This window comes from Ischnura elegans, chromosome 3, assembly GCF_921293095.1.
Source record: "Ischnura elegans chromosome 3, ioIscEleg1.1, whole genome shotgun sequence".
Classification (NCBI taxonomy): domain Eukaryota; kingdom Metazoa; phylum Arthropoda; class Insecta; order Odonata; family Coenagrionidae; genus Ischnura; species Ischnura elegans.
The window spans coordinates 73,829,736-73,854,060 of record NC_060248.1 but is presented as its reverse complement, the minus strand read 5'-3'; the positions used below and the strand labels follow the sequence as shown (position 1 = coordinate 73,854,060).

Here is a 24,325-nt window from a genome sequence, read left to right as displayed (position 1 = left end):
TCACCCATTTCCCAGCAAAAATTCAGCTTGCTGGGTCACTAGCGTCACAGAAAACCCGATCCTAAATTGCGCCTGCGGAACATGAACGGCTTTATTCCACAAAGTAAACTTGAAAAAAAAACATTTACATAACATAGCGGTCCTCGACCCTTTTTATCAAAGACTGAAAGCGATCTCTTTGTAGAAATAACTGTGCGCGAAGGAAGTGATGCATTGTTCAACCACGAGGACACATTTCATCACATACTGGGAGAAAAATGCAATGTTTTCACTCCGAGTCTCCGAACACTGCGGCAGCGCCAACGCGAAGTAATCTGGAACAAGATGTCGGTCATGAAAATGGGATATCTCTCTCTGCGAGCCATCATGTTTACCACGGTCGAAAACCAACCTCCTATTTACCTGATGCGAATGAGATGAAAAAAACCTGTGTCGCCGCAGAGCTTGGCGCGCCATTCGAAAATGAGGGGATGAGAAACGGGGCGGGGTTGATTCAGGGTCGGTTCTTGATACGCATGTAATTTAAGCGAACAACGTTCACCCACCCCCCTTAAAATTAACACGGGAGGTACTAAGGATTGCCTCTGGATACATTTAAAAATATACTTTAGGAATAATAATTACTAAAGGAATTAAAGTATTAGACTCGAAAGGTTGAGAGGGACATGGTTGGAGCTGACGCATTTAGCAGAAATAGTTTAGTATGAGTTTAGTAGAAGGAAGGAAATGCTCTTGAAATCCCAAGTCTTTCGTACACAATTTTTTTAAGATACGGATCTCCGGTGGAGTTACGGTGGTTAATTCCTCTCCATAGTTTGAAGTCTTTTCAAAATGTTATCTCTATTCATTAAAATTTCTCACGCGACCAAGAGAATACATTGCGCAAGAAACTATTCAGATTCTCATCCTTCGCTAAAATTGAAACGAAAGAAAAATTTAAAATACCTATCACTCAATAATTTCATTTTTGATAAAATCCTAATGGGTAAATGACGTTTTTGGAGGATAAAAAAATATTTTAATAATAAATTTAGAAATAAAATAATTACTTTAGAAATAAGGGTCGAGACTTAAGTATCAGCGTGAAAGTATAACTTGCTTGCTCTTATATATTGAATGTGATATTTTGAGAGCTTAAAAACAATTATACATTTTAAAAATTCAGAGTAAAAATGTAGATAAATCAATAATTACAGCACGTCAGCTTTCGAGATTGATTGGTACTTAACATTGGAATGAGCGCTTAGGCGCTCCCTTTTGCTTGGCGCCCAATGCGGTCGCATACTTTGCTTACCCCTTAAGTCGGCCATTGGTTGATTGCATATGGGATGGAGATGAGAAGGTAAAAATCTATAGGGTAGTGTGGGAGGATATAGGAAGGTTGGGAAGGCAAGAGCCTGTCCTAAATACTCTACCAAGTCCTCCATCTTTCTAAAGGAAGGAAATGCTCTTGACATCCGAAGTGTTTCGTGTACAATTTTTTAAGAGACGGATCTCGGCTAGACTTACGGTGGTTAATTCCTCTCCATAGTTTGCAGCCTTTTCAAAATGTAATTTCCATTCATTAAAATTTCTTACGCGACCATGAGAAGTTCACCGTTGCAAACATATTCTGAAGGACTATGACGGATAAAATGTATTACAAACCAGCGCGAGCGTCTCTTGAACGAAATTACTTTCTTTCTTTCTTTCCAGCCTAATAGTAATTGATGCTTTTTTCTCATCCGGATTCGAAATTATAAAAAAAAACTTTTCCCTTAGGGGTGAAAAGTTGAGAAGGACGTTGGAGCTGGCGGATGAATACATTGCGCAAGAAACTAGTCCCGATTCTCATTATTCGCAGAAATTGGGACAAAGGGAAGTATTAAAATGCCGCATGATTAATAATTTAAATTATTAATAATTATATTATCCAATCATTTCAAGTTTGGTCAATTACGTCACTTTTTAAAAATCGAAATGAGATATTATCGCTCTTCGAGGACTTGAAAAATGTTGTACGGCATTATAATATTTTACAACTGGGTACACATTAAAACTATTAAATTGAATATGTATATGGAAGCAAATAGGGCATTTTCAACGAACCACTGATTTCTTCTCATCATTCTAAGTAGATTGTAACATGAGGTCAAATGCTGATTTCAATGTAGGAGAAAAAATATTTGTTCCACTCAGAATCAGAACGTAACCCTCGGTAAATGAACTATTACTTAAGATATTATATCCTCTATGGGATGACTCTCATAAAATATGCGAAAAATGCGCATATGTCATCTCATATCAAAATCCCCGGAGTGCGATGTGGCCCTGGGAGAGAAGCAAGCCCCCTTACCAGTTGGGTGAAGCTCATATGCGCGTGGTCTTGTCCGGGGTGAGCTCTTCCTTCACCTAAACAAACCGACCTTCGGGTTAAACCACCAAGGGATTGATCCATGTCAACGTTGCGAAAAATTATTTTCAAGTCACACGGAGATATATCTATTATAAGAGTGCACTCTAAACAGTAGGTTAGATATATGTAACATCCATAGGCGGATTTAGGGGGTGGGGTAACGGGGGCCCGTGCCCCTCCCAAGACGCTTAAAAAATAGGCAAAATTTGTATACGGTTATCATCGGAGAACCAATCCTTTAATTTCATATTACTAACTTTCATGTTAAAATAGAGAGAATATTTCGTACAGCAATTGTTGTATCTTGTTTTTAATCTCAAGTATGAGGAGATCGTTTTCCTGTCAGACCCTTGTTCCCCTCCCCAGAAAAAATCCTGGATATGCCCCTGGTAACATTGGTGAGAGTGCAAGCGAACTGCCAGTAATCGGACAATGGCCATGAGAGCCTCACGCCAAAGCCACATCCCTCTCCCTGAGGGCATACGGTTTGACAAAAGGCAACCATTTTGGTGCAATTACAGGACTAACTTTAGCAGTACATGATGCCGTTGAGTAAATGGGAACTAAAGTGTAAAGAGCGAAACCGTGTTTCAATGCGATAAGATTACCTCAGCAGTCGGGATTTTGCCACTGCATCGAGAGTGGGTGGTTTCTCTTGTTGGTTAGATTACCGAACAGATTCCAATTTCGTCTCTGATCCGATTTCCGCATTGGACTGAGCCCCACTCTCCTAAAACACGACACGCTACAACGAATGCAGCAGAGGAAAGCGAGAAAATGCAATGGTTTAGCCGACGGAATTGGATTTCACGAAAATCGCTGATTGGAACGTAAATATCCATTGGAATGCGATGAACTTTGAAGTCAATTGAGTAAATGATGCCGTGTTAGTTATTTTGTAAGAGTTACCAATCTCTCAGGCACGGAAAAGTGGTACACTTTGGCTGAAAGAAGAACGGGAAAAATTGAATCGAATATGCAACGTGGCGACAAACGTCAAAAATGCAGATATTATGGTATGGCTAAAAATAACATGTCAGCAGCCATTTTTACAACTTGCCAGTTTCAGTTCGGAGTAGAATATACAAAATGGTAGGTTATAAGTCAGAAGTTATGATGGTTAATAATGCTAAAAAAATAAAACGCATCACTTAAAAAAGCAAATATTATTTCAAAGGAAAGATATTTACTACAAGTAAAAGGTGTTTGAGGCATATCATTTTTATATACCTTTAAATAAAACTGTTACTTAAACAGCGCATCCATTTAAGCGAGATATATAATGAAAGTCAATTTTAATCCGCACAGGAAAGAGACGCTCACTGGTAGTAAGAAACAGTACATGAAGTGAAGAAGTAGGGTACCTACTATCATGTATCATGGACAAATGGTGGGGGCAGGAACGTCACTTTTGAGAGAAATTTAACAATTAATTACTGGGCACAACATTAAGAGTAATCATTAATAAATTAGTCGAGTCATTCCTTAAAGATCACTTGACCGAGGTGGAGGCCGTGCCTCCATTTCCATGGTACCAACTGTTAAAAAATAATGAAATATCAAGTTAATAAACTTTAAAGCACGCTAAAGCCACTGACTTTGAATGGAGATGAAATGAGAAGAATATAATAATCCACTCCATATGAAACACACTTACCCACACAATAAATTCAAAATCTGATTAAAATGAGTCGATTAAATGTAAAATCATAATGAAAATTGCGATGTTTTATCAAAAAGTATTATCATTATTGTTTCTTTATATTGTATCGTAACCTTAATACTGATATTGCATGCACGTATAGTAACTTCTAAGAAAAATTAAAACCAGTAATTTTCAATTCTTTTTTAGTGCGCGAATTATCATCATCATCATTAGCCAACAATCCTGAGATTGGTTTGACGTAGCTCTTCATTCCTCTCTCCCATCCGGTAACCTTTTCATAGCGACGTGTTTCTCCTTTACATCCTTTATAACCTGTCTTAAGTAACTCATTCGGCGCCTTCTATCCTTCCACTTGTCTTTCACCGATTGCCTTCATCAGGCCATCATGCCTCAAAATGTGGCCAACTAAGTTGTCCCGTCTTCTGCTAAAGGTTTTTAGGAGGCTTCTCTTTCCTCCCACTCTTCTTAGCACTTCCTCGTTGCTTACACGTTAAATCCATTTTATCTTCAACATTATTCGGCAGCACCACATTTTGAATGCTTCCACTCCACGATGCATCAATCAAATGTGAAATATATATTACTTTTTTTTAGGTTTTCATGCCTTAAAAAATAGATATATCCGAATTTTTTTATGTCTAAATTCTTATACCAGTAAAAACAAGCTCTATGTGTCGGCCCTTCTCAGGCTCGTGAGTTTAATGCTCTGTAAAACAATATCTCTTATTTAAGGGATAGACAAGAAAAATATGAGGATGTTTGCAATTTTTTGAATTTTAAAGCTTAAGTCACTATAATTTTTTCTGGTACCTGCATAATTAAAAATAATAATCTTTTTATACAATAATTATATAAATATAATCTTTGTAATTTAATAACCCGTTTTCTGCTCTTAATCTCATTAACTCATAGCATTTTTCGCTTGAGTGCATTAAAACTGAAACGTATAAAATAATCAATTTAGGAGTAGCGGCGAGATAATAACATCGCAAAAGAGGGATGATTCAGAATGGAGTGGGAGGTCAACATCAAACTCACCCCCCATCGCGATTGATTGATTGATTCATTCATTCTAACCTTCAATGGGCGTGGTAAACGCCACCGCCAACTTCGACTAAGGGGGTGGAGAAAGATATTGCGGTATCGCTACATCTCCCATTTCGGCATTGTTTAGAGTCATGATGGTGCGAGCCAAAAATAAACAAAATATGAGCGTGTAAAAGATACGGGGTGGATCCATAAATCAATTCGCAGTGGATGACGGCGTCGTGGCGGCGGAAGGAGGTCGGCCGTCGCCGGCGGGGCAGCGGACACCCAAGTCCCGCCTCGCGCCGCTAATCTTCCGCGCCAGTGGTTAGTACCACAACTCCAGTGGAAGCTTACGCCATTGCGCAGTAGACGACTGGATGAGTCTATTCTTCATGAATTAATTTTCGCTGGCTGCAAATAACTCTCAAGTTGACTCCGATGTGGCCAAAAGCTGTGGGCAATATTATAACCCCCAACTTATTTGTCATCATGGGGGATGATAAAAGCTACCTTATGAAAACTTGCGCACAGATGTATCAAAACCCTGGTGCCTTTCTGGCATCATAAGTGATGAATTAATTGAAATAATTATTTTATGAAATGAAAAACGTAAACAAACTCACCGCTACACGTTAAAAAACGCTAATGCAAGAATTAGTTACTTTCCAGGTACAGTAATATAAATAATAATAATAATCTTGAATTTATTACTCCAAAACTCTTCTATGTACGACATAAGCAACAAAAAAAGGGAGTTTCAGGTAGCTTCAATGGTTAAAACACCAGATTGGTGGAGGAGGGATGGATTGAAAGCCTGGAAGCCATACATCATTCTTATTTAATTCTCTCTGAGGTCACGGGTGCAAGGACGGACTAATTATCACGATTTTCGCACCCAACTTAGCAATTTTCCTCAAGCCTTTGAATAATGCCATCATCGCAGTAGGTGCTGTTCCTTCATTTAGGGAGATGGAGAAGGAAAGGCGGAGTTCGATGCTCCACGACGTGCTAATTTGGCCAATAGGGCTTGAAATACCATTTTTCTCCCCAGGTCTTAGATTTGCCATTATCCTTTCCTTGTGCTCACTTTCCCTACTTTCCCTTCACCTTCTGCATCATATTTCAACCATGCGTTTCCACGATTACAGGATGGTAAGCTTTCGCGAGGCCTTTATGTACGCTGCATACCAATTTTTATCTCAAACGGTGATGAATAAACATGAAATGTAAAGCGTAATAACTGATTGTAAGTAGTTCGTCTTTCATGATTACGTGTGTATAAAATCGAAAGCCGTCATTGCAATAAAGTTTCAGGAACATTACACAGGTTTTATCATTCTGCACGATAACTGGAGCTGTTCGCTGACTTAAAAAGTCCAACTGCAATATATTTATTTAAATAACCTCTTGACCACAAAACCTACATAAAGGGATGAAAACTTCGGAGTCGTGATTCGAACTTCAAGCTTTTGGACACTCGCAACATCAGCACATTCTAAATGAAAAAAGAGGGGTTGAGCGTAAACAGATGGAAAAACTCTTAAATTTATTTAGATGCTACATTCTTCATCGATTTTGGATATAATATGTGAAATGGTATGGATGTGTAACACTAAATAAATAGCTATAATAATTCCAAAGACATATTTTTTAATGAACTTATTATAGTGATATCGAGTTTCCTTTAGCTACCATTATTGATGCTGGGTTGTCAAGATAAGCTTTAATTAAAAGTTTTAGATAAACTTTACAATTTGGCATTAAATAATTTATGAGTAAAATTAACAAGGGTTTATTTTTTTCCGAATTTTTTATTCAAATATGATATCAAGTAGATACTCAATTATCAAAGCAGGCGGAAATAAATTGAAAAAAATCTGTTTCTTTTGGAATCTGAAGTCATTTATAAAAGAGGTTACTGCAATGGAGGCCGCAAGTAAGAAACTAACTTTTGAGGCTGAATTGTTAATTTAAGAAACATTATCTGCCTAAATAACATTCTAAATTCAAATTCACTAACTCATCACTCACTATGTGGTATTCCATTATAAGTTTTCTTGGAAATTGCTTTATTACTTATACCACTATTTTTATAAATATCGCGACCCGGGTTTCAATAAACTATCATCATCTTCAGGCGCAAATTACGATCTCCAAAAATCGACTTGAGATAATTTATAATCTGCGCCTGAAGATGATGGTAATTCATCGAAACCCGGGTTGCGCTATTTGAAAAAGAGGTGGCATAAATAATAGGGTAATTTCCAAGAAAACTAGATTCGCATAAAATACTTAAAAAGTATGCCTAGAAATAGAAAAAGGACCTCATTTGGCCATTCGCCCCAACTTCGTCATTGATATCAAGTGCTGATTTGCCAGATTGGAGTTAATAATTTCCATTGATAGGACAATAAGCTACCTTGGAGGGTAACTATTCTTTGAATGGTTTACGAATCGGAGAGCCGAGAGGGGAAATCATAAGTAATGAATATTTGGTTGGGACCAAGAGACGGGGATTATTAGGGATGGAGGAATGGGAAGAAAGGCTTTCACTGCGTCTTACGGATTTAAAGAAGTAGCTAAAAACAAGTCTCACGGGCAGAGGTACGGATCGTCAATTCTCCTCATTTCGCCTCTCAAACAGGGGATTGGAAAAATGTCTCAATAAGCCGGAGTTGGCCAAGGACCCAAACGGATTAAAACCGGAAATTTACGACGGCCCAAATACGGATAAGAGAAAAGTATTCGAGAATATAATTGCCCCAAACGAGGGCAGCAAATTAAGTGATCCGGAATAAGAGTCGATAAATCAGAATTCAATTCTTTCTCAAAGCCAATTTTCTTTATTCAAAAAGGTTAAATTTGAGCTTCACATGTATCGGGCGTAATAAAAGTCGAGAGATAATTACTTCATTAGCCGCGGAATGATTTTGATATTATTTTTTTGCCGAAATCGGAAATTTCGTGCTCCAACTTCTCCATTTAATCTCTAGTTGTTTTTTCACCTTTATGACTCCCTGCCTTTGAAATAATATGATGAGGATCACATAATGACTTCACCCTTGTCTCGAGAGAGCTTGCTAATATCGGTCTAACCATAAAGTTTCAATTACCACAACAGCCATTGGAAAATTTCCTAACATTGTGTTTCTACAACTATGTTTTCTCACACAGTAAAACCAATGGCTATAAATAAATTGGTAAACGTCGTTTAAGTCAAGGAACTTACTACCAAAATAAAGGAAAACAAATTTAAACGAACGAAGAAAAAGATTTTTTCAATTTTTTTTCGAAAAAATGCACATGTAACAGCATAAGTACGTAAATCAAGGCAAGTTTCAACGATAACTCGAAATGCTCCCAAATCCTTAATTCATACCATTCTTTTATTAATAAAAGGAGCCAAAGGAATCTCTACGGTGTGATCAATAGCAATTTTGAAATGTGATAAAAAAACTTCCGTGAGCATCGAATTAATCAACAGGAACGTGGATTTACTGATGAAATTTTTTGCAAAGAATATTTTATAACTTCACACCAAAAGTGACGTAACTTTGAGGAGTTTCTCCACACGAGGAATAATAATCACACTTCGTAACGATCTGTAAAATTGAATAAATTTTAATAAAGGACCCATGTTTTGTCACACCGCAATAAATTCAGGTGAAGATATGCCAAAGGTTTCTTGGACAATTCACTTTTACTTACATCACCACGTTTTATATGACGCGACCCGGGTTTCGATGAGTTTTACTCATTGAGCAATCATCACCTTCAGGAGTAAATCATGATGTATTTATCTTATTATTGCTACCAAGTTACCTAACGGAAGAAGAGATGAATTTTAAAATGGACGCCAGAATAGGGGAAAAAGATAGGTAAAGATATTCGTTTATAAGAGTGCTGTCCTGACTTTCAATAATTTTTTAAAATTTCCAACTGCTCTCGTGAGTCTAATTCACGGCGATCTAATCATAATTTTAAAATATTCATTAAAAACGTAAAAATATTCATTTAAATAAAAATTTTAAATGCTCATGTAAATTTAAAATATTCATCATTCCTATGGCAGTTGCACATTAAGTGCTTAGCGAAATTAATTTTATCATTTTTGTTCTTTTTGCAGGCACTTAAATGTTCCTTCTTCCCGACTCTGAAGCTTCTTCCTTTGTGCCCCACATAGACACCACTGCTATCGCTTTAACGTTGCATATTATAAGTAACAAATAGACGCATTACATAAATAGTAGTGGTATAAGTAAAAGTGAATTGTCCAAGATGGAATAGCACAACGTTAGAAAGAGTTGGCGAAATTGGGAGATATGACTGCCATAAGCTGAATAAGAATGTTGAAAGAAACCGGTGCTGTAGACAAAAAATCAATTTAGAACATCACTTCGAGGGGTGATTTGTATTTGTAAAAATTTTACCCTTGCTCACTATCCAATTCTCGCGGCAATTTCTGATAAGACTTCAGATTAATCAGTAACTCAATCTAGCCCACCCTCACCTTACTCTCAATAAAGCACAGCCACCGGCCCACATGATGAGACTCACTCAAAGCACACAAACTCAAAATTTTCTTTAATCTCTTATCCACCTTTTCCCTGTGCGGACATTCTACAAGCGAATTATGAGTGTAATTAAATATTGGCCAGCTGGTGGAGATGCTAAGCTTAGCGATCCGGAACTGAATTCAGTCAGCAAGAAGCGAAGCTTCTCAGTTAACTCACCAAATTAAAATTTGTTTAGGCAAATATAATGATGATTCTATACTCAATGAGAACTACTGTTGACCTAATATGCCAAGTCCGAGAATTTTTTATGAACGCCAAATAATTACATTCGATATACAAGTAGGCCAAGTAGCCAGAAAATGTACATAGCTATCAATAATCTATTTCAGAAAAAGACATCAACTTACCAAATAATATCCAAGGAATATTTTTTTTATTTGCATGACCTTAAGCGAGGTCTTCATGATAAAGTAACAGCCACAAGTTTTTTTTATGTCTAATTGAAGGAAATCCGAGCTACACCTCTGACCTACGAGTCCCACAAGATATAGGTCACGCAGGTAATTGGAGCACTAAGGCATACCCGGAATGAACTCATACATTAATTACTGCATTTACGAAGGAAACATAGAATGCAGCGGACTTTAAGGTTAAATATATTATCAAGGTCGTGATAATAAGTATTTTACATACAATATATTCCATTGTGTTTTTTTGGGAAAATGAATTGCTTGGGTAAAATATCTTTGTTAAAAATATTACGTAAAAAAGAAGAACGCTAGAAGTAATCGTCACGCCCTAAATACAAGTAATAACATTAATAAAAGTCAATGATCGGTGGTATGTACTGTATTAGGGATTAATTGCATCCAACATTACAGTAAGTACATGACTAGTACCAATAGGAAATGAATGTTAACGATGAGAAATGATAAAAAACATTGAGATAGATATCGACTAAAAGATGAGCGTAAGAAAACAAATGGGAATAGGCAAGGGATGAAAAATTCCGAAAGAATGTCTTCTTGATTTACCCGTAATATCCGAATTTTGTAAATTAATAACACAAATGAGTAATGAGTAAGATAAATAATACTTTAGTTAATACAAAAATACCGGAGGAATACATAATTTTCAGCTTGGTATTTTTATTTTCTAGAAATAATAGAATCGAGGAGCGACTACGTTAAAAGAGACAGATCAAATACTGAACATTTCTGTAGATTGTGTGCAGAGGCGAGGTGATTTATCCTTACTAAAAGGCATTGAGGATATCATCAATATGCTGTTGGCACCTCTATGATTAACTTCGAATACTGGAGAAAAATCAAAGCTCTTATTACCTCATATTAAAACCCCATTGCTTCTCCTTTAATTAACCTAATCCACAGCGAAAATTTATGGGTTTTTCTATCAACCACCACTATTCCATTAACTATTTAAAACCGCCGCTAGGGAAGCATATTTATAAAATCAACCCGTCTCTACCACCGAAAGACGGATACCTTGAGAAATGAATGAAAAACTTCAAGATACTATGGGGTCCTATGGAAAATAAAACAGCGGGCACGCCAGCGAGCAATGCCAAATTCAACAGGGCATGGAGGAGACGGCAGCCAAGGTCTCATTCCACTTTTTAGTTCCCACTGCTTGCAATCGGAGAAACGAAAAACGGGCAGGAACCTCTTTTAAGCAGTCACATAAGGCTACGGAGCGGTGAATTCAGTGAGAAGGCCAAAAGAAGTAAAAAAAGCAAGGAATTGTGGAAGGACTGAGTATTCATGGGTCTCTTCTTCCACATCCCTCACTCCGACTGGCTCGTGTGGTCCACGGAGGGAGTTTGAAAGGGGAACGAAATGGGAGGGAGAAGGTTTAGTACTCACCAACCACCTGTGAGAACGCAACGGGCGACCGCTAAAGGCGAACCCCTTCCCCTCTCCGCGTGCTCCGCCGCTTCGATATTACGAGGGGGCGGTAAACCCCCCCCCCCACACACACAGTGGGGTAGACCGCGTCGAGTCGCCTCGGACGCGGCGGCGATGCCGGCCGGCTGGACCGGGAAATCGTCGGCGGCCCGGTGGTCAAACAGGGAGGGAATGGGGGAGATGGCTCCAGCGGATCACGCCCTGTGTTCCCTCGGCGCGCCCGCGTCAGGGGAGAAGAATCGAGATATAATCACTCACTGACGTGGATGGACGAGCTCGAACCGTACTTACGGCCGGGGTTTATACATCGTTGGGGAAACAATGACACCTGTATAAATCTGATGGGGACACGTGCTGCCGAAGTTCTTACTCCCGCTAATGAAACACGTAGCCTTAATTCCGTTTCAATATGGAAGTCGTAATTCAGTGTAGAGGTTATTTCACAGACGCATCACCAAGATTTGATGAGAATAATCCTAAATCGCCACTCCGTAGTTGTGATATAAACAGACACAACTAGTAGGTAGAAGTAATTACATATGAGGGAAATATTGGTGCGTATACGATTATTTCTCTGCTGCTTCTAATCAGGATACACACTTAAAGTTCAAACGACTTACAACCGACGGGTCACAACATGACAGTCGATGAACGCGGCCGAGGATAGAGCAAATAAAATTTCCGGAAAACACAATGGCTCTTAGCCGAAGACTCACGGATTCACAAAGGCTCCGAAAGGCTGAGTGACACCGTCGTAAACTTCGCCTCCCGTGCAAATCTTTACAATTCCACTCGCGTCACCGTCCTAAGAACCTAATTCCTCGATGACTGCCAATTCAGCCAGGCATTCGAAGTCAAGGGTTTAAAGTTCACCTGGTAAGAAACCTCTTGGCAGCTGACCTGCCTTTGTTTTCACTGAAAAACACCGTGCGAGTCAATGGAATGAATGTCACAACCCCCGAATAAGTCAAGTCTCTTGAACTTTTTCGGGAGAAGCTAAACTGGCTCATTCCAGAGCTATCAAACGATGTGGAGACATTTTGTGGAGTCCAACCGACGAGGATACCGACGCAATATGCCCCTACGACGAAGAGCGGAGAAAGATTCGGCACACTGCACACAGCTGGTCCGCGACCCTTTTCCACACTTCGGTCGCGTGCTCTTGTTTTGATCCCGATGACCCGACCGTCTCCCGCCTACCAACTCCCACGACGAACTGGCAAAGTCTATGTTCTCCTCGAATCTCTGCGACTCCTGTGCGATTGATTCCCGAAAAAATTGGCGCAATATATGCCACAAGGCGAGAGACTACTGAGGAAGACCTCACGGATAGATTTGAAATCGGGTGGGAAGGTAGATGTGAAAAAATATGGGAGTCTAGGGTTCTGGTTAAGAGCAAGGTGGTTGTTGGAAAAGGAAGTCGGCGGCCGTCGTCGAAGACCCAGGCCGATCCGAGTTCTGGGACGATCGGCAAGCTACTGGTGCCACCAAGTTGAGAAGGGGCGTGGTGTGGAGAGAGAGAGAGAAGTAGATAAGGGGAGAGTGAGAGAGAAGAGGTGGAAGGAGGAGGGAGGGGAGGGTGCGGGAGACGGAGGGGAAGATCGACGAAAGGGGGGGAGGGTGACGTTGGGGTGGGTGGGTGTGGGAGGGGAAGGGGGCGTGGCAGTGTACGGGGGATGGGGCGCGCTGGAATTGAAGTGAGTCTGAAAGGCCGGCCGAGGGAGGAGGAGATGACGGAGAGTGAGTGGTTTACCGAAGGCGCTCGTGGCCCGTTCCCGCCGCAGTTGACTCCCTTGGACGCGGCCGTGAGAGCACCAAACCCTTTACTGAATAGTGAAAAAATACGCATATCCGAAAGAACACATAAGAGGCCGTCCATTAATTGAGGCGATTTTGGAGATTCTTGGACCCCGCCTCCCCCCTTAGAGAGACATCGTGAGATTTTACTCGACCCCCTCCCTCTAATCACACGTGATATTGTTCAAAATGCGTATTTTCAGGTTAAATACGTTGATATATGCTTCATTGCGTTGGCTTTATAAAAGAAAACAATTTGATTTATTATTTTTATTTAAAAATACTTAAGACTAGTATTTAAGATTGCTAAGGTCGTAGTTTTGCGCTGTTTCTTGCGGAAAAAAATTCGTTGTACTTGCCAGGACCTACCTCTTCCCCACGTGAGATTGGATGAGAATCGGCTTGACCTCCTCTCTCTTCTCCCCCAAACGCCTCACGTAAATAATGGATGTCCCCTACACTACTAACAAATAAACTAACTTTGGCCCAAACATTCATGATTTTTTGAAAAAAACAAACTTATCTAATTTTAAAATTAAGAAACAAAGTATATACAGTGGACAGATCTTTAATGTACCTTCTATTTTAGGCTGTTTCTGAACCTCTGACTGTTTTATCAACCAGGATTTTTAAGTTGGGCCAAAGTTATCTTGATTGGGGGGTAACTTGGACCCAATCCAATAAAAACACTCAAATCTAGTTCTAAACCATGAGTTGGAGCATAGATACCCACACAAAGACATACAAATATTTCTAAGTAAACTGTTTTCAATTTTTCCTTGATTTTAACCTGTAAATGTATTTTACTCGGGTTAAAAAAATTAAAATAAAATTTCTTCAAGGAAAAAACACATTATATTGCAATATATCAATGTATACATACTCAGTTAATCCTGTCTCTCTTTTTCCTACTCATTCATCGTATTCTATTTCTCCTACCTCACGTAACCAGTACCTACCTTTTGAAAAATCATTTTTGACGTTTGTATAGTGCATAGGTGCAAATTTGCACTCAAATTTCAATCAAAATTATGCTTTCTTTTGAAGAATCTGAGCTTTTCCAGGTGAATAGCATGGATGAACGCTTCTCGGGTTTTCAACCGGGTCAGGGTCTACATGGTGTAGGCCGACGTTCCGTTGGGAGACTTTCCCAACATCCTCAGGGCTGATGATGGCGATGTAGTCACGTCATGGTCGCGATTTGATACTGCACCGATGAGTCTTGGCTCACCCCAACCAGCCAGTTTACAATGATCATAAAAAATGGCGCACGTACTCTGTTGTGGGTGTATTATGCTGTTTGTGAGAAATATAAACTTATAACTAGAATTTCTTAATACAGAAATAAATATTGATTTCTTAATGACATAAGATTGGATTAACACAGTTTATTTAAATGCCATTTCATTATAATTACAATTATAACTATAATAATAATTATTTATTAATAAAAATAAAAAATGATTAATTAATAATAATTAAAAATAAATAATAATACACTTTATACATTTTTTTTAGCCCTGAGGATGTTGGGGCAGTCTCCCAACGAAACGTCGGCCTACACCACTCAGACCCAGACCCGGGTGGAAACCCGAAAAGCTTTCAAGCTTACATCGATGTTTTCTTTTGTTTCGTATAAAATCGTTTCAGGCTTAATTTTGTGGAATAATGCTATACCCATGATTAAAACACAAATGGTAATTTCCAAACTATTTAAATAGTGTTTAAATTACCATTTGTGTTTTAATAATTTCCTTTGTTACTTTTATTGGCGAACTTATTTACTCTTTTGCGAAAATGATAGGCACCCCGAGTACATCACTTGACTTCAGCCGGATCCGCTCTAACCACATTAAGGGAGTCAAGACTAACCAAAAACAGTTTTCTCGCAAGAATCCTCTCCTATTGTTAGTGCACCTATACATGATACAAGGAATATATTCTGAAAACTTCGTGGCTCAAAAGTTGCGAGTGTACGTTGATGAGAGAATAATTCAACCAGTCGAAAATGAAAAGGAGACTTCGTTGACCTCCACTGATTTATTTCGTCCGTATGACATGTTTCGAACCATAGAGGTCATTATCAAGTACCCATCATTACATGTCGTAGGGACGAAATTAATCAGGAAATCAACAAAGTCTCCTTTTCATTTTCGAATAATAACTTCCACATAGTTGATCCTAACACCATTGAACGAATTCAATCAGTCAGTTAGAACCAGGGATGGCAAGTGAAAAGAAACGAAACTTTTTCTTTTCGACCCATAAGGAAACGAAAATACGAGGCCTGGGTATAGTTTCGTTCCCGCACGAAATTAAAATCACCAAAGAGTTAAGTTTCGACCCGGGACGAAACTTTACTCCCGAGAACGAAACTACATTCATCGAAACTCCGCCGCTCATAGTTAAGTTTCGATCCCAGAGGTTGAATGGAGAGGGATAAGAGGTAATAGTTTCGACCCATTTCATGACAGGATATGGAGAGGTAAAAACATTGAGGTTAAAAATGGAATGGCCAGTTTGCCTTCACCGTTGTGCTGTTTGTGGTCAAAATATGAGTGCCCCATTCATCTATTGGCGGTAAGCCGTAACTCTACTTCATTCAACCATACTTCTTACTCAGTGTGTGAGTCGAAACTAAGCTGTTCGAAGGTGAAGCACGTGGTCCCTCCAGTGCGAAACAATATCTTTGTTTCGTTTCGTCCCAGAGGTTTACTTTATTTTCGACCCTTTTTAGTTTTAACTCCGATTACGTTTCGACCCCAAGTTTAGCTCTTCGGGTTAAATCCATTTCGTTTCGTTTCTACATTAGGCCCATTCGGGAACGAAACTGTTGAAATTTTACTGGTTTTGACTTTCGTTTCGTTTAACTCGCCATCCCTAATTAGAACACGTTGTTTTACTATAGAGTAGAAGAATACACCCTGGAAACATAGAGGCTTGTTATAATTAGTTTCATATTTCTTGATAATTAATAAATAATACCTTGTCTGAACTTTCTCTACATAGAATGATTAAAGTTTGAATAAGCGGCTCAAATACAGCGCGTGTTTTATCCTCAGAACTCAGAAGGAAAGAGTTCTTATGCATTTCATGAAGTAGAGGGTTGCAAATTATGGGAATCTCATTGTGAAAACAATACGTTGCGAAGGATAACTTTGACTTTGCTCAAACTTTTCGTATGCTGAGTTCACCGTGGAATTACATGCGAATCTAGCGCAATTTTCTCCCGCTTATTATTCGTCCGTATTAGTTTTCCGTGGTGCCACCCGTTTTGTAGTGGATGAATTTTGTGATGTTTCCACACATAGTTTGATGAAATGATTTGAACATACCATGAACTTTCATACAGGGATATCTTTTGAGTAATTCAATGCCAATAGCCTTTTCCAAATTATGCACAGTTAGTTAATTTTTTGATGTAATAATTTTAATTATTATTATTTCTAAAAAAAATAGCTTCTCCCTTTAATATTTTAGTACGGTTGACGAAACATTTAAAACTACCCCTGCTCTGGACACCCTGGCGGAGCTCGAACCAGTAACGTTCGATATGGCAGGCAAGGACTTGCCACCTATTAATTAGTCCATATTTAAATATTTTGAACTCTTTCCAGCTTCAACTGCCTTCCGGATTAAATTAAAATTTTTTCTGGTATGTCGCAGTATTCTCGTGAATCAATATTTCCCCGATTCCGATAAACATTTCAGGCCTCTTGTTTTTTGTTTAAATGATAGATGAAAATTCATTAATTCATTTAGGATGATGATTTTAACATTTTAACATGCCAGAAAAGGTTAGCACTACCTAGATATAAATCAAACCAAAATTAAATTTAAAATTTAAAAAGTACTACGTAGATACTTGATTATTTTTACATGCGGTGAGATACTAACGAATTATATTTACTTATTTGAAGCAACCACTGCTAATTTAAATTTTCGTCATCTGATGGCGTGTAATAATCCATTGACTTCTATTTTTATGATTTGGCCATTAAGCGATGTAATGCATTTTATACACCATTTCTACGAGACTTTTCCGTTAGAAAATAATGAAGTAAATTAAATGTTTTTATGCAAGCGCCAGTGGCAGAGACTAGGTGATTTCTGACGCAAAACAAGCTTTAAGTACTTCGCATTATATATCTTTATGACTTCATGTTGGCGGCATTTCATTTGCTACCATTTGTCCTTTACATTATCTGACCTTAAATCTCTTAGCTTATAGCTTTGCATCAAATTGCAGGCCAATAATTCAGGGTGCCGAATATGGGTATTGTAGCACTACTTAGCCACTATAAAGTCGTATTTTAATTGTTACATGCGCTCTTAAAACGAAGTTCAGTTTTATTGTACTGGCTTATCTCTTCCAAGAGTTTAATAGCTTATACAATACCTCCCATGCCCAGCACCAATTTCCTCTACTGGTCCTTCATTTTTGTATTTTAAATGCAAATGACACTGGATAGATGAGATATTACATCCTATCGCTAAGTACTCCTCGTCAAACCTGTAACAGTACTCAATTCACTTAATGCCCCATTCGAAATACTATCGAAATATGAAAGTTCTGTATTTTATATTTAAAATAATGAAGTAATTTCCTTCTATTTTCTACTAGCCCACAAAGTGGATCCTCCAAAAATGTTAAACATGAGGCTCATTTCACGAACATCATCAGGACATTTAATATTTTTATGACTCGATTTAAAGGCTTAAATATACTCTTTCCCCATGAAAAATATCAATCAATTGAAAGATGTGGGAGAAATCATATATTAATAAAATGAATTCGACCCACGAGAAATTTCCATAATATACCGAAAAAAAAGGAGCGAAGGATAAAATTGAGCATTATTATCCTAACATTACTCATTTTATTATCTTCGGAGGTATCCTCAAATATGCGACATTATATTGTACTACTAATGCAGTTTTGCTAACGAAAATGTATCATAAACACAATATTATGGCTAATTTTTCTTTTTGAGCAATTGGTCTCTACCGATAATAACCTAGGAGATGCAATTCGAGGTCTTAAAAGGAGTCGTTGGAAAACAGAAAAATACAGTTTATAACGAGGGGGTAAAATATGAAGAACAGTGGCGTAGCGAGGGGGGTAGTGCCTGAACCCCGCCCCCCGAGAAATAAAAAAACACGATTACTTTGCAACATTAAAAAAACACTGAAAAATTATGACTTGACTAAAGGTTTCTTAGAAAAGTTTTTTCTATTATGAAAAGTGTTAAAATTAGTTTAAAATCCTATACTTAATACCCTATTTTTCATAAATTTCCCCACCCTGGTTTTGGACACTCCCTTCCTCCCCGAACAAAATTCCTGGCTACCCCAATGATGATGAAGGGTTTTCCGGGCTTAAGGGCCATCAGGAAATAGACATTACAGTAGCGGAATTTGGGAAGAGTGAGGACAAAGTAGGATGGTGATGAAGGAACCACTAATGCGGGAATAGAAAATAGATGGAGGGTTGAAGCACGTCGAGTCGTGGTAAAATTGCCGAGGAGACAACAATTGGCTATGATCGCGGAGGAGATGACAGGGAAAAAAAAAAGGGTTGAGGACCTTCTCCGGGAGGAAGACGTTAAAGGTAAGTGCGTTTGATTGTTTCCTCGTTTCGCGTCTGAGAAAGAGGAAGAGCGGGACAATTTCCGCGCTTTTGAGAGCGCGAACGCCATTTCCTGCGCAAAAAGCGGGCGGAACTTAACGCTGCAAATGGATATTAATTCGTCTTATAAGGCCGTGCCTTCGGGGATCGCCATTAAATAAATTGCACCAGTAATTCAATTTTTTTGGCGCCGAGAATCCCATCAGCTTTTGCCATTTGTGAAGATGAATCTAGAGTTGGAAAAAAAGAACAGCTATTGTTGACAGGAGGAAGGACAACTCAAAAATATTTAATTTAGAATTATGCGACGTCCTGAAGTATGAAAAATATGAAAAAAATAATTTTTTTATAGAAATTATATAGATATTATTTGATGATGCAATTTGTTTTGTTAATATAGATAATAAGTTTAAAAAAATCATCCTTCAGGTTTTTACAGAAATTACAATGTAGCGATATTTATAAACAAATATTTTTACACATCTAAGCTGTACTTGCTAAAATATGAGGAAGTAATGTAAATTAATATCGTGTTCCGTGTCCCTTATTTTGATTTTGAAAGTAAAAGCAGTTTAAAATTTCATTTTAAAAATATATAGATGACTAGGAGCAAGCAAACAAATCCTTGAAAAAATTTGGACTTCAAAAACAGCATATTGAATTTCAACGGGTAACCTAATTTGAAATGAAGCTTAAATAAATATATTGATTCAAGTCATAGCAGAACCATTGGAGTTATTGTATACCGCAAAGTAATTTTCGCTCAAAGATCCAAAATTTCAAGAAATTGGAGTCATTTTTTGATAAAACGCAAAACCAATTTAATGGTATGGGATTTCCGTACAGATGCAAGATCGTAAGCTTTTACTGCGGCTCCCACTAATTTTAAAACTTTTCAGAATATTTCATGTTTCCTCTCAAGAATGAAAGACTGACGAAAGAATAACTTTTGCTCTATTTCGGGTTGTGTTGTTCTCTTCTAAATAACTAGATACGGAATTGCTCTAGATACTACCGCAGCACCGATTCCTGCGTGAAGTTAGTCGAGTATTTGAAAAGAATCACTTACTTTCAGAATTTTTTTTGCCACAATTAGAATTGATTCCTTTCACCGAAAAATTCCTTGCTAAGGAAGTTTGGAGTGCATTAGGAAGTTATCCATACACTACTTTTTCATTTAATAAGTTGGCTGAGTTATGTATGCTCACTGAAAAAATTACGCTTCTGAGCAAAGAAGGAAGTCTGGAACCAATAAAATAATATTTTTACAAAGTGACATTGAATGTAACGCAGTGCACTTGTCCAAAAATGGAACACGCGAAACCCTTTCAAATGTTAATAGGAATATATCTTATAAACTCTCTCGAGCTTACGCTCATAATGAGTATTTTTCCCAGTATTTTTACATTGGGGACACCATCGGTTTCGCAAGTTATAGCATCATCAAGTACACTTTTAGGCTAATATTAAAGACAATAATGTATATATGGGCGTGGAAATATAACGATGAAGCTAAATGAAAAGAATCATGACTGCATTTCTGAGTCAAATCCTTCGCCGCACATTATCATTGAAATTGTTGACTCCGGGAATTTGTGGAGAGTCATAAAGGCATTTCTCTGAGAAACTGTCCCGATTACCTTTTCTGGAGATCAGAGGTCCTGCTATTTCACCAAGACCTTTATAAGCCCATAAATTATGACAAAATAAATCTTTTGCTCGAATCCTCCCTTTTAATTAAGACTGGAGTTATTTTTAAGGGAAGAGCGTTAATATAACACGATAAAAATACACTCCTCCATATCTTTTGCTATTTCGAGAGGGCGAAGGAGAGAACTTAATTGGTAGGTCATTATAAAAGAGGGAATGAAATTTTCAAGAAACAAGAGAAGGTTAGACTTTGTCGAGCCAGGAATCAATACGCCAGGACGGAAGGATTGAGCATTAAGGGTAGAGTATCCGTTATCGCACCGAATTTTTATGTTTACGTTCCCTCATTATTTATCCAAACCTCCTGCCATCAAAATAATGCTCTTCCTCCCGTTTCAATTAGTCGCAATTTCTACCCCACGAATTTCGTAATAACGTGGCAGAATGATTCTGGAATCAGGCACGAAGAAGTGAAGGAATTTTTCAAATCGATAATTTATCACGGCTTTTAGATACAAAAAATAGAAAATATGAGTAACTTTTATCTAAACTGTCAAGCTATCCATGACGCAAAAATATTGATTTGAGGTCTCTACATAAATAAGTCGGATAGCATATGACCGGACTCGACGAAATGACCAGGAGTTATTTTAAAGTTTCTACGAAAAGTAAATAGAGAAGTAATATCATTCAGAATAGGCTTATGTAGCTTTTAAAAAATATGGTTTTGTGCTACATCAGTTAGTTCATCAGCAACAGGATTTTTCAGTTGAAGAATATTTTTATCGCTTTTTAGGATTGTCCAAACATGAGTAATTGGTACAATGACATAAAGAACAGATTTTTCTAAAAAAAATATGCATGTCTTCAAAATAATACCCCACAATATTCAATTAATTCCAGGCTGAGTAATGCTATTTTCACTATTAAATATCGTAAACGCGCACAGTGATAAATTGGAGACATATAAACTAAAAATTGAAAGGAAAAATTTTGCCAAATCGGGAAAATTTTTAATCTCCACAATCTCCACTATTTGATCACGGTAAAAAATGCTTTCCATGTAATCAAAAGAGGGGTGGTATTATATCTTAAGGCAAAGTCATCGCTTCTGCTGATGATGATGATAATGAAGACTCCATCGCAAATGGCTTACTTAAAAATGTATACCATCGTCATGGATGAATCACTACATCTAGAAATAAAGTTTGAAGAATTTTCTATGATATCATGCAATGGAATCTCTTGCCGTATCTAACAAACAACTATTTTTGAAAAATACAACTGCAAATAATAATTAGTTTTATGAAGACTATCTTTCGATATCAAATTCGTTAAAAACGATAAAATGGCAAACTCTATGATGACCACCTACTCCTTTTCTGAGGGTTTCATGACATTCCAAGAGATGTTTACTCACGCAATCGGTTATGCTATTTCATTCACTGGATGCAACAAGATTTTACATGAAAATTCTATTATTCTTTCAAATCATGGAGATATGCAGTCGAACATTATTTGATGCACTTTGTCAAGGCAACAAAATAACTTCTCTCTCGCGAAAAGAGCTCCCTTCAAGGGCTTGCAATGTAACATTAAACGAGCACTAGAAGATGAAACGACCCAAAAAATGAGCTGGGTGTCTAGGATCACACGAAAGAAATTCGAGTGTAAGGAACATGAAGTATTAAACGTGCACATACTAATGCGTGGAAAAAATTAACCGCTAAGAGGCTCATATTAAGAAGACGTACCACCCCCACTCGACTTGTTTTTTTCTTGACGCATAACTCGTTCAAAATTTATGTTCCACCAAGAAAATGTCACGGTGTATGGAGCAAACTATTTTGCAAGTATATCCAACCAGAAAACTATATATTTTCTTCACTTCTTCCTCTCATATTTATTTCGAAACTAAGAATGTTCTTAGATGTAAAATTCTTACTTTTGTCATAATCAATTTTTGAAATAGGCCTCGATGGCTCTATAACTCGATGATACACGATAACTTACGACATACCGCATTAATTTCAAGATGATACTGCAGATTTTAAATGAATAAATCTCCAAAGAAAAACGACTGACTGAGGGTGTCCTCTTAAGGCTTAAAGATACAATTATTGAAAAGGCATAAATGGTGACCTACCAAGCCAGTGGCGCAGCGAGGGGGGATAAACCCCCCCCCAGAGCTCAGAAATGTTTTTAAGTTTAATCATTTTATTTAATTGGATTGATATTACAAATAGAATAGCGTAAGATTTAATAAAATATCCCTCATTAAGCCGTAAAACTCAACATTTTGAACGATTTATCTTAAAATTCCGCAATTTACTAATCTCGCACTTACCGCTTATCCTGGTGGGTATTCCATACCCCCACACACCCCAGTATTAGTTGCACCTAAACCTCCCCCAGACTCAATTCCTGGCTGTGCCCCTGTACCAAGCAGTTGACATATGAAGAGCCTTCAGGGGAAGTCAAGACAAGGGACGAGTGGCAAGCTGGGTAGGTGAGTTTAAATATGAACTTTGCCTGCATCCAAAAAGCTGCTAATAGACGGCTTACTACTATAACATATGCTTCAGGGTTTTTGAACTAAAGCAGCTAAACTCACCATCCACCGAAAAATGGAAACTCAGCGTCCAGCTTACCACGGCTCGTATCACAGGGCGCTTCCTTCATTACTGGCTCAACGTTTTGTTACTGCTATAGCGTTATCGCTATTCACTTTCGGACTTTTCATCACGCATATGAATGGTATATAATGGGAATCTTTCTTTAGTTCATAGCAATTTCTTTCTAATGACAATAATGATGATAGTTCTTAATATTATTTATTTTTTATTCTAGAATAATTTCTTCCAATGATACTTAATTTACACCTCTGAAAGGTGCAGGTATTTTTAACAGCTAAGGAATAATGATGACGAAAATATCGAATCGCTTTATCGAAACGTCATGAAAGGGGACTGCATAGAGGAAGCTCAATTCCATCCTATAGATGGCTGATTTCTGTAGCCACTTCGGTTACATTTTAATCGGCTTTCAATTATGTCTGCGCATGAGTACAATGCGATCCACTTTTTTCCAATATTTTGCGGTAGGCTCTTTGCAAATGGGAGGAATAGCATTGAAGAGTTATGAATTTGGCAAATGACGTCATGTAAATTTCGGTTGAAACTCCTAATTATACCTTATTTCCCCGTGAAACTCGGATCACTTTGTCCGTCAGCGACGCGAGTGGCGACTTCTATAAACCCATTTAAATCCCATAAATGACATCACATTTAGATTTAAATTTCAACAATTGAGGATCTTCTTTCGTAAAGGCCTGGTTACACGGTAGTACTATCATTTGCAAAAGTCTTGCAACAAATCGAGCGGCGCCACTTTCGCTCCATTGTCGATTTCTGGCGACCATTAAGTTTGAATGATCACTATCTAGGTATGAATCTCCATGGTAGCTCGGGTACGACTCACGAACGGGTCATCGTGACACGGGAGTGGGACGTAGGAAATCATTACGATGTTCAGTTGAGTAAACGAGCGTAGATGTTGTTAAGTCGTCGCGGCGTTTGAGATTATTTTTGTACCCGTAGTTGACTGGAGTAGATTGAAATATTAATAAATTAAGAAATTAATAATATTATACTAATTGAAAATATTTGCCCGTTAAAAGAGTGGGTACCTTTGACGCCTGGCTTCCAATAGTAAACC

General features: G+C 37.9%; 1 protein-coding gene and 1 long non-coding RNA gene across 2 annotated transcripts in view; both read right to left on the bottom strand.

Annotated features, from left to right (window-relative positions):
• LOC124156016 overlaps positions 1–12,993 on the bottom strand; it is a 245,155-nt gene extending 232,162 nt beyond the window's left edge. Inside the window, exon 1 of the long non-coding RNA XR_006864251.1 lies at positions 11,491–12,993. This is a non-coding gene — a long non-coding RNA (uncharacterized LOC124156016). The remainder of the gene's footprint in view (positions 1–11,490) is intronic.
• Positions 1–24,325, bottom strand: part of LOC124156015 (Kv channel-interacting protein 4-like) — a 540,581-nt gene that overhangs the window by 384,514 nt on the left and 131,742 nt on the right. The gene's annotated exons all lie outside the window — the stretch shown is intronic.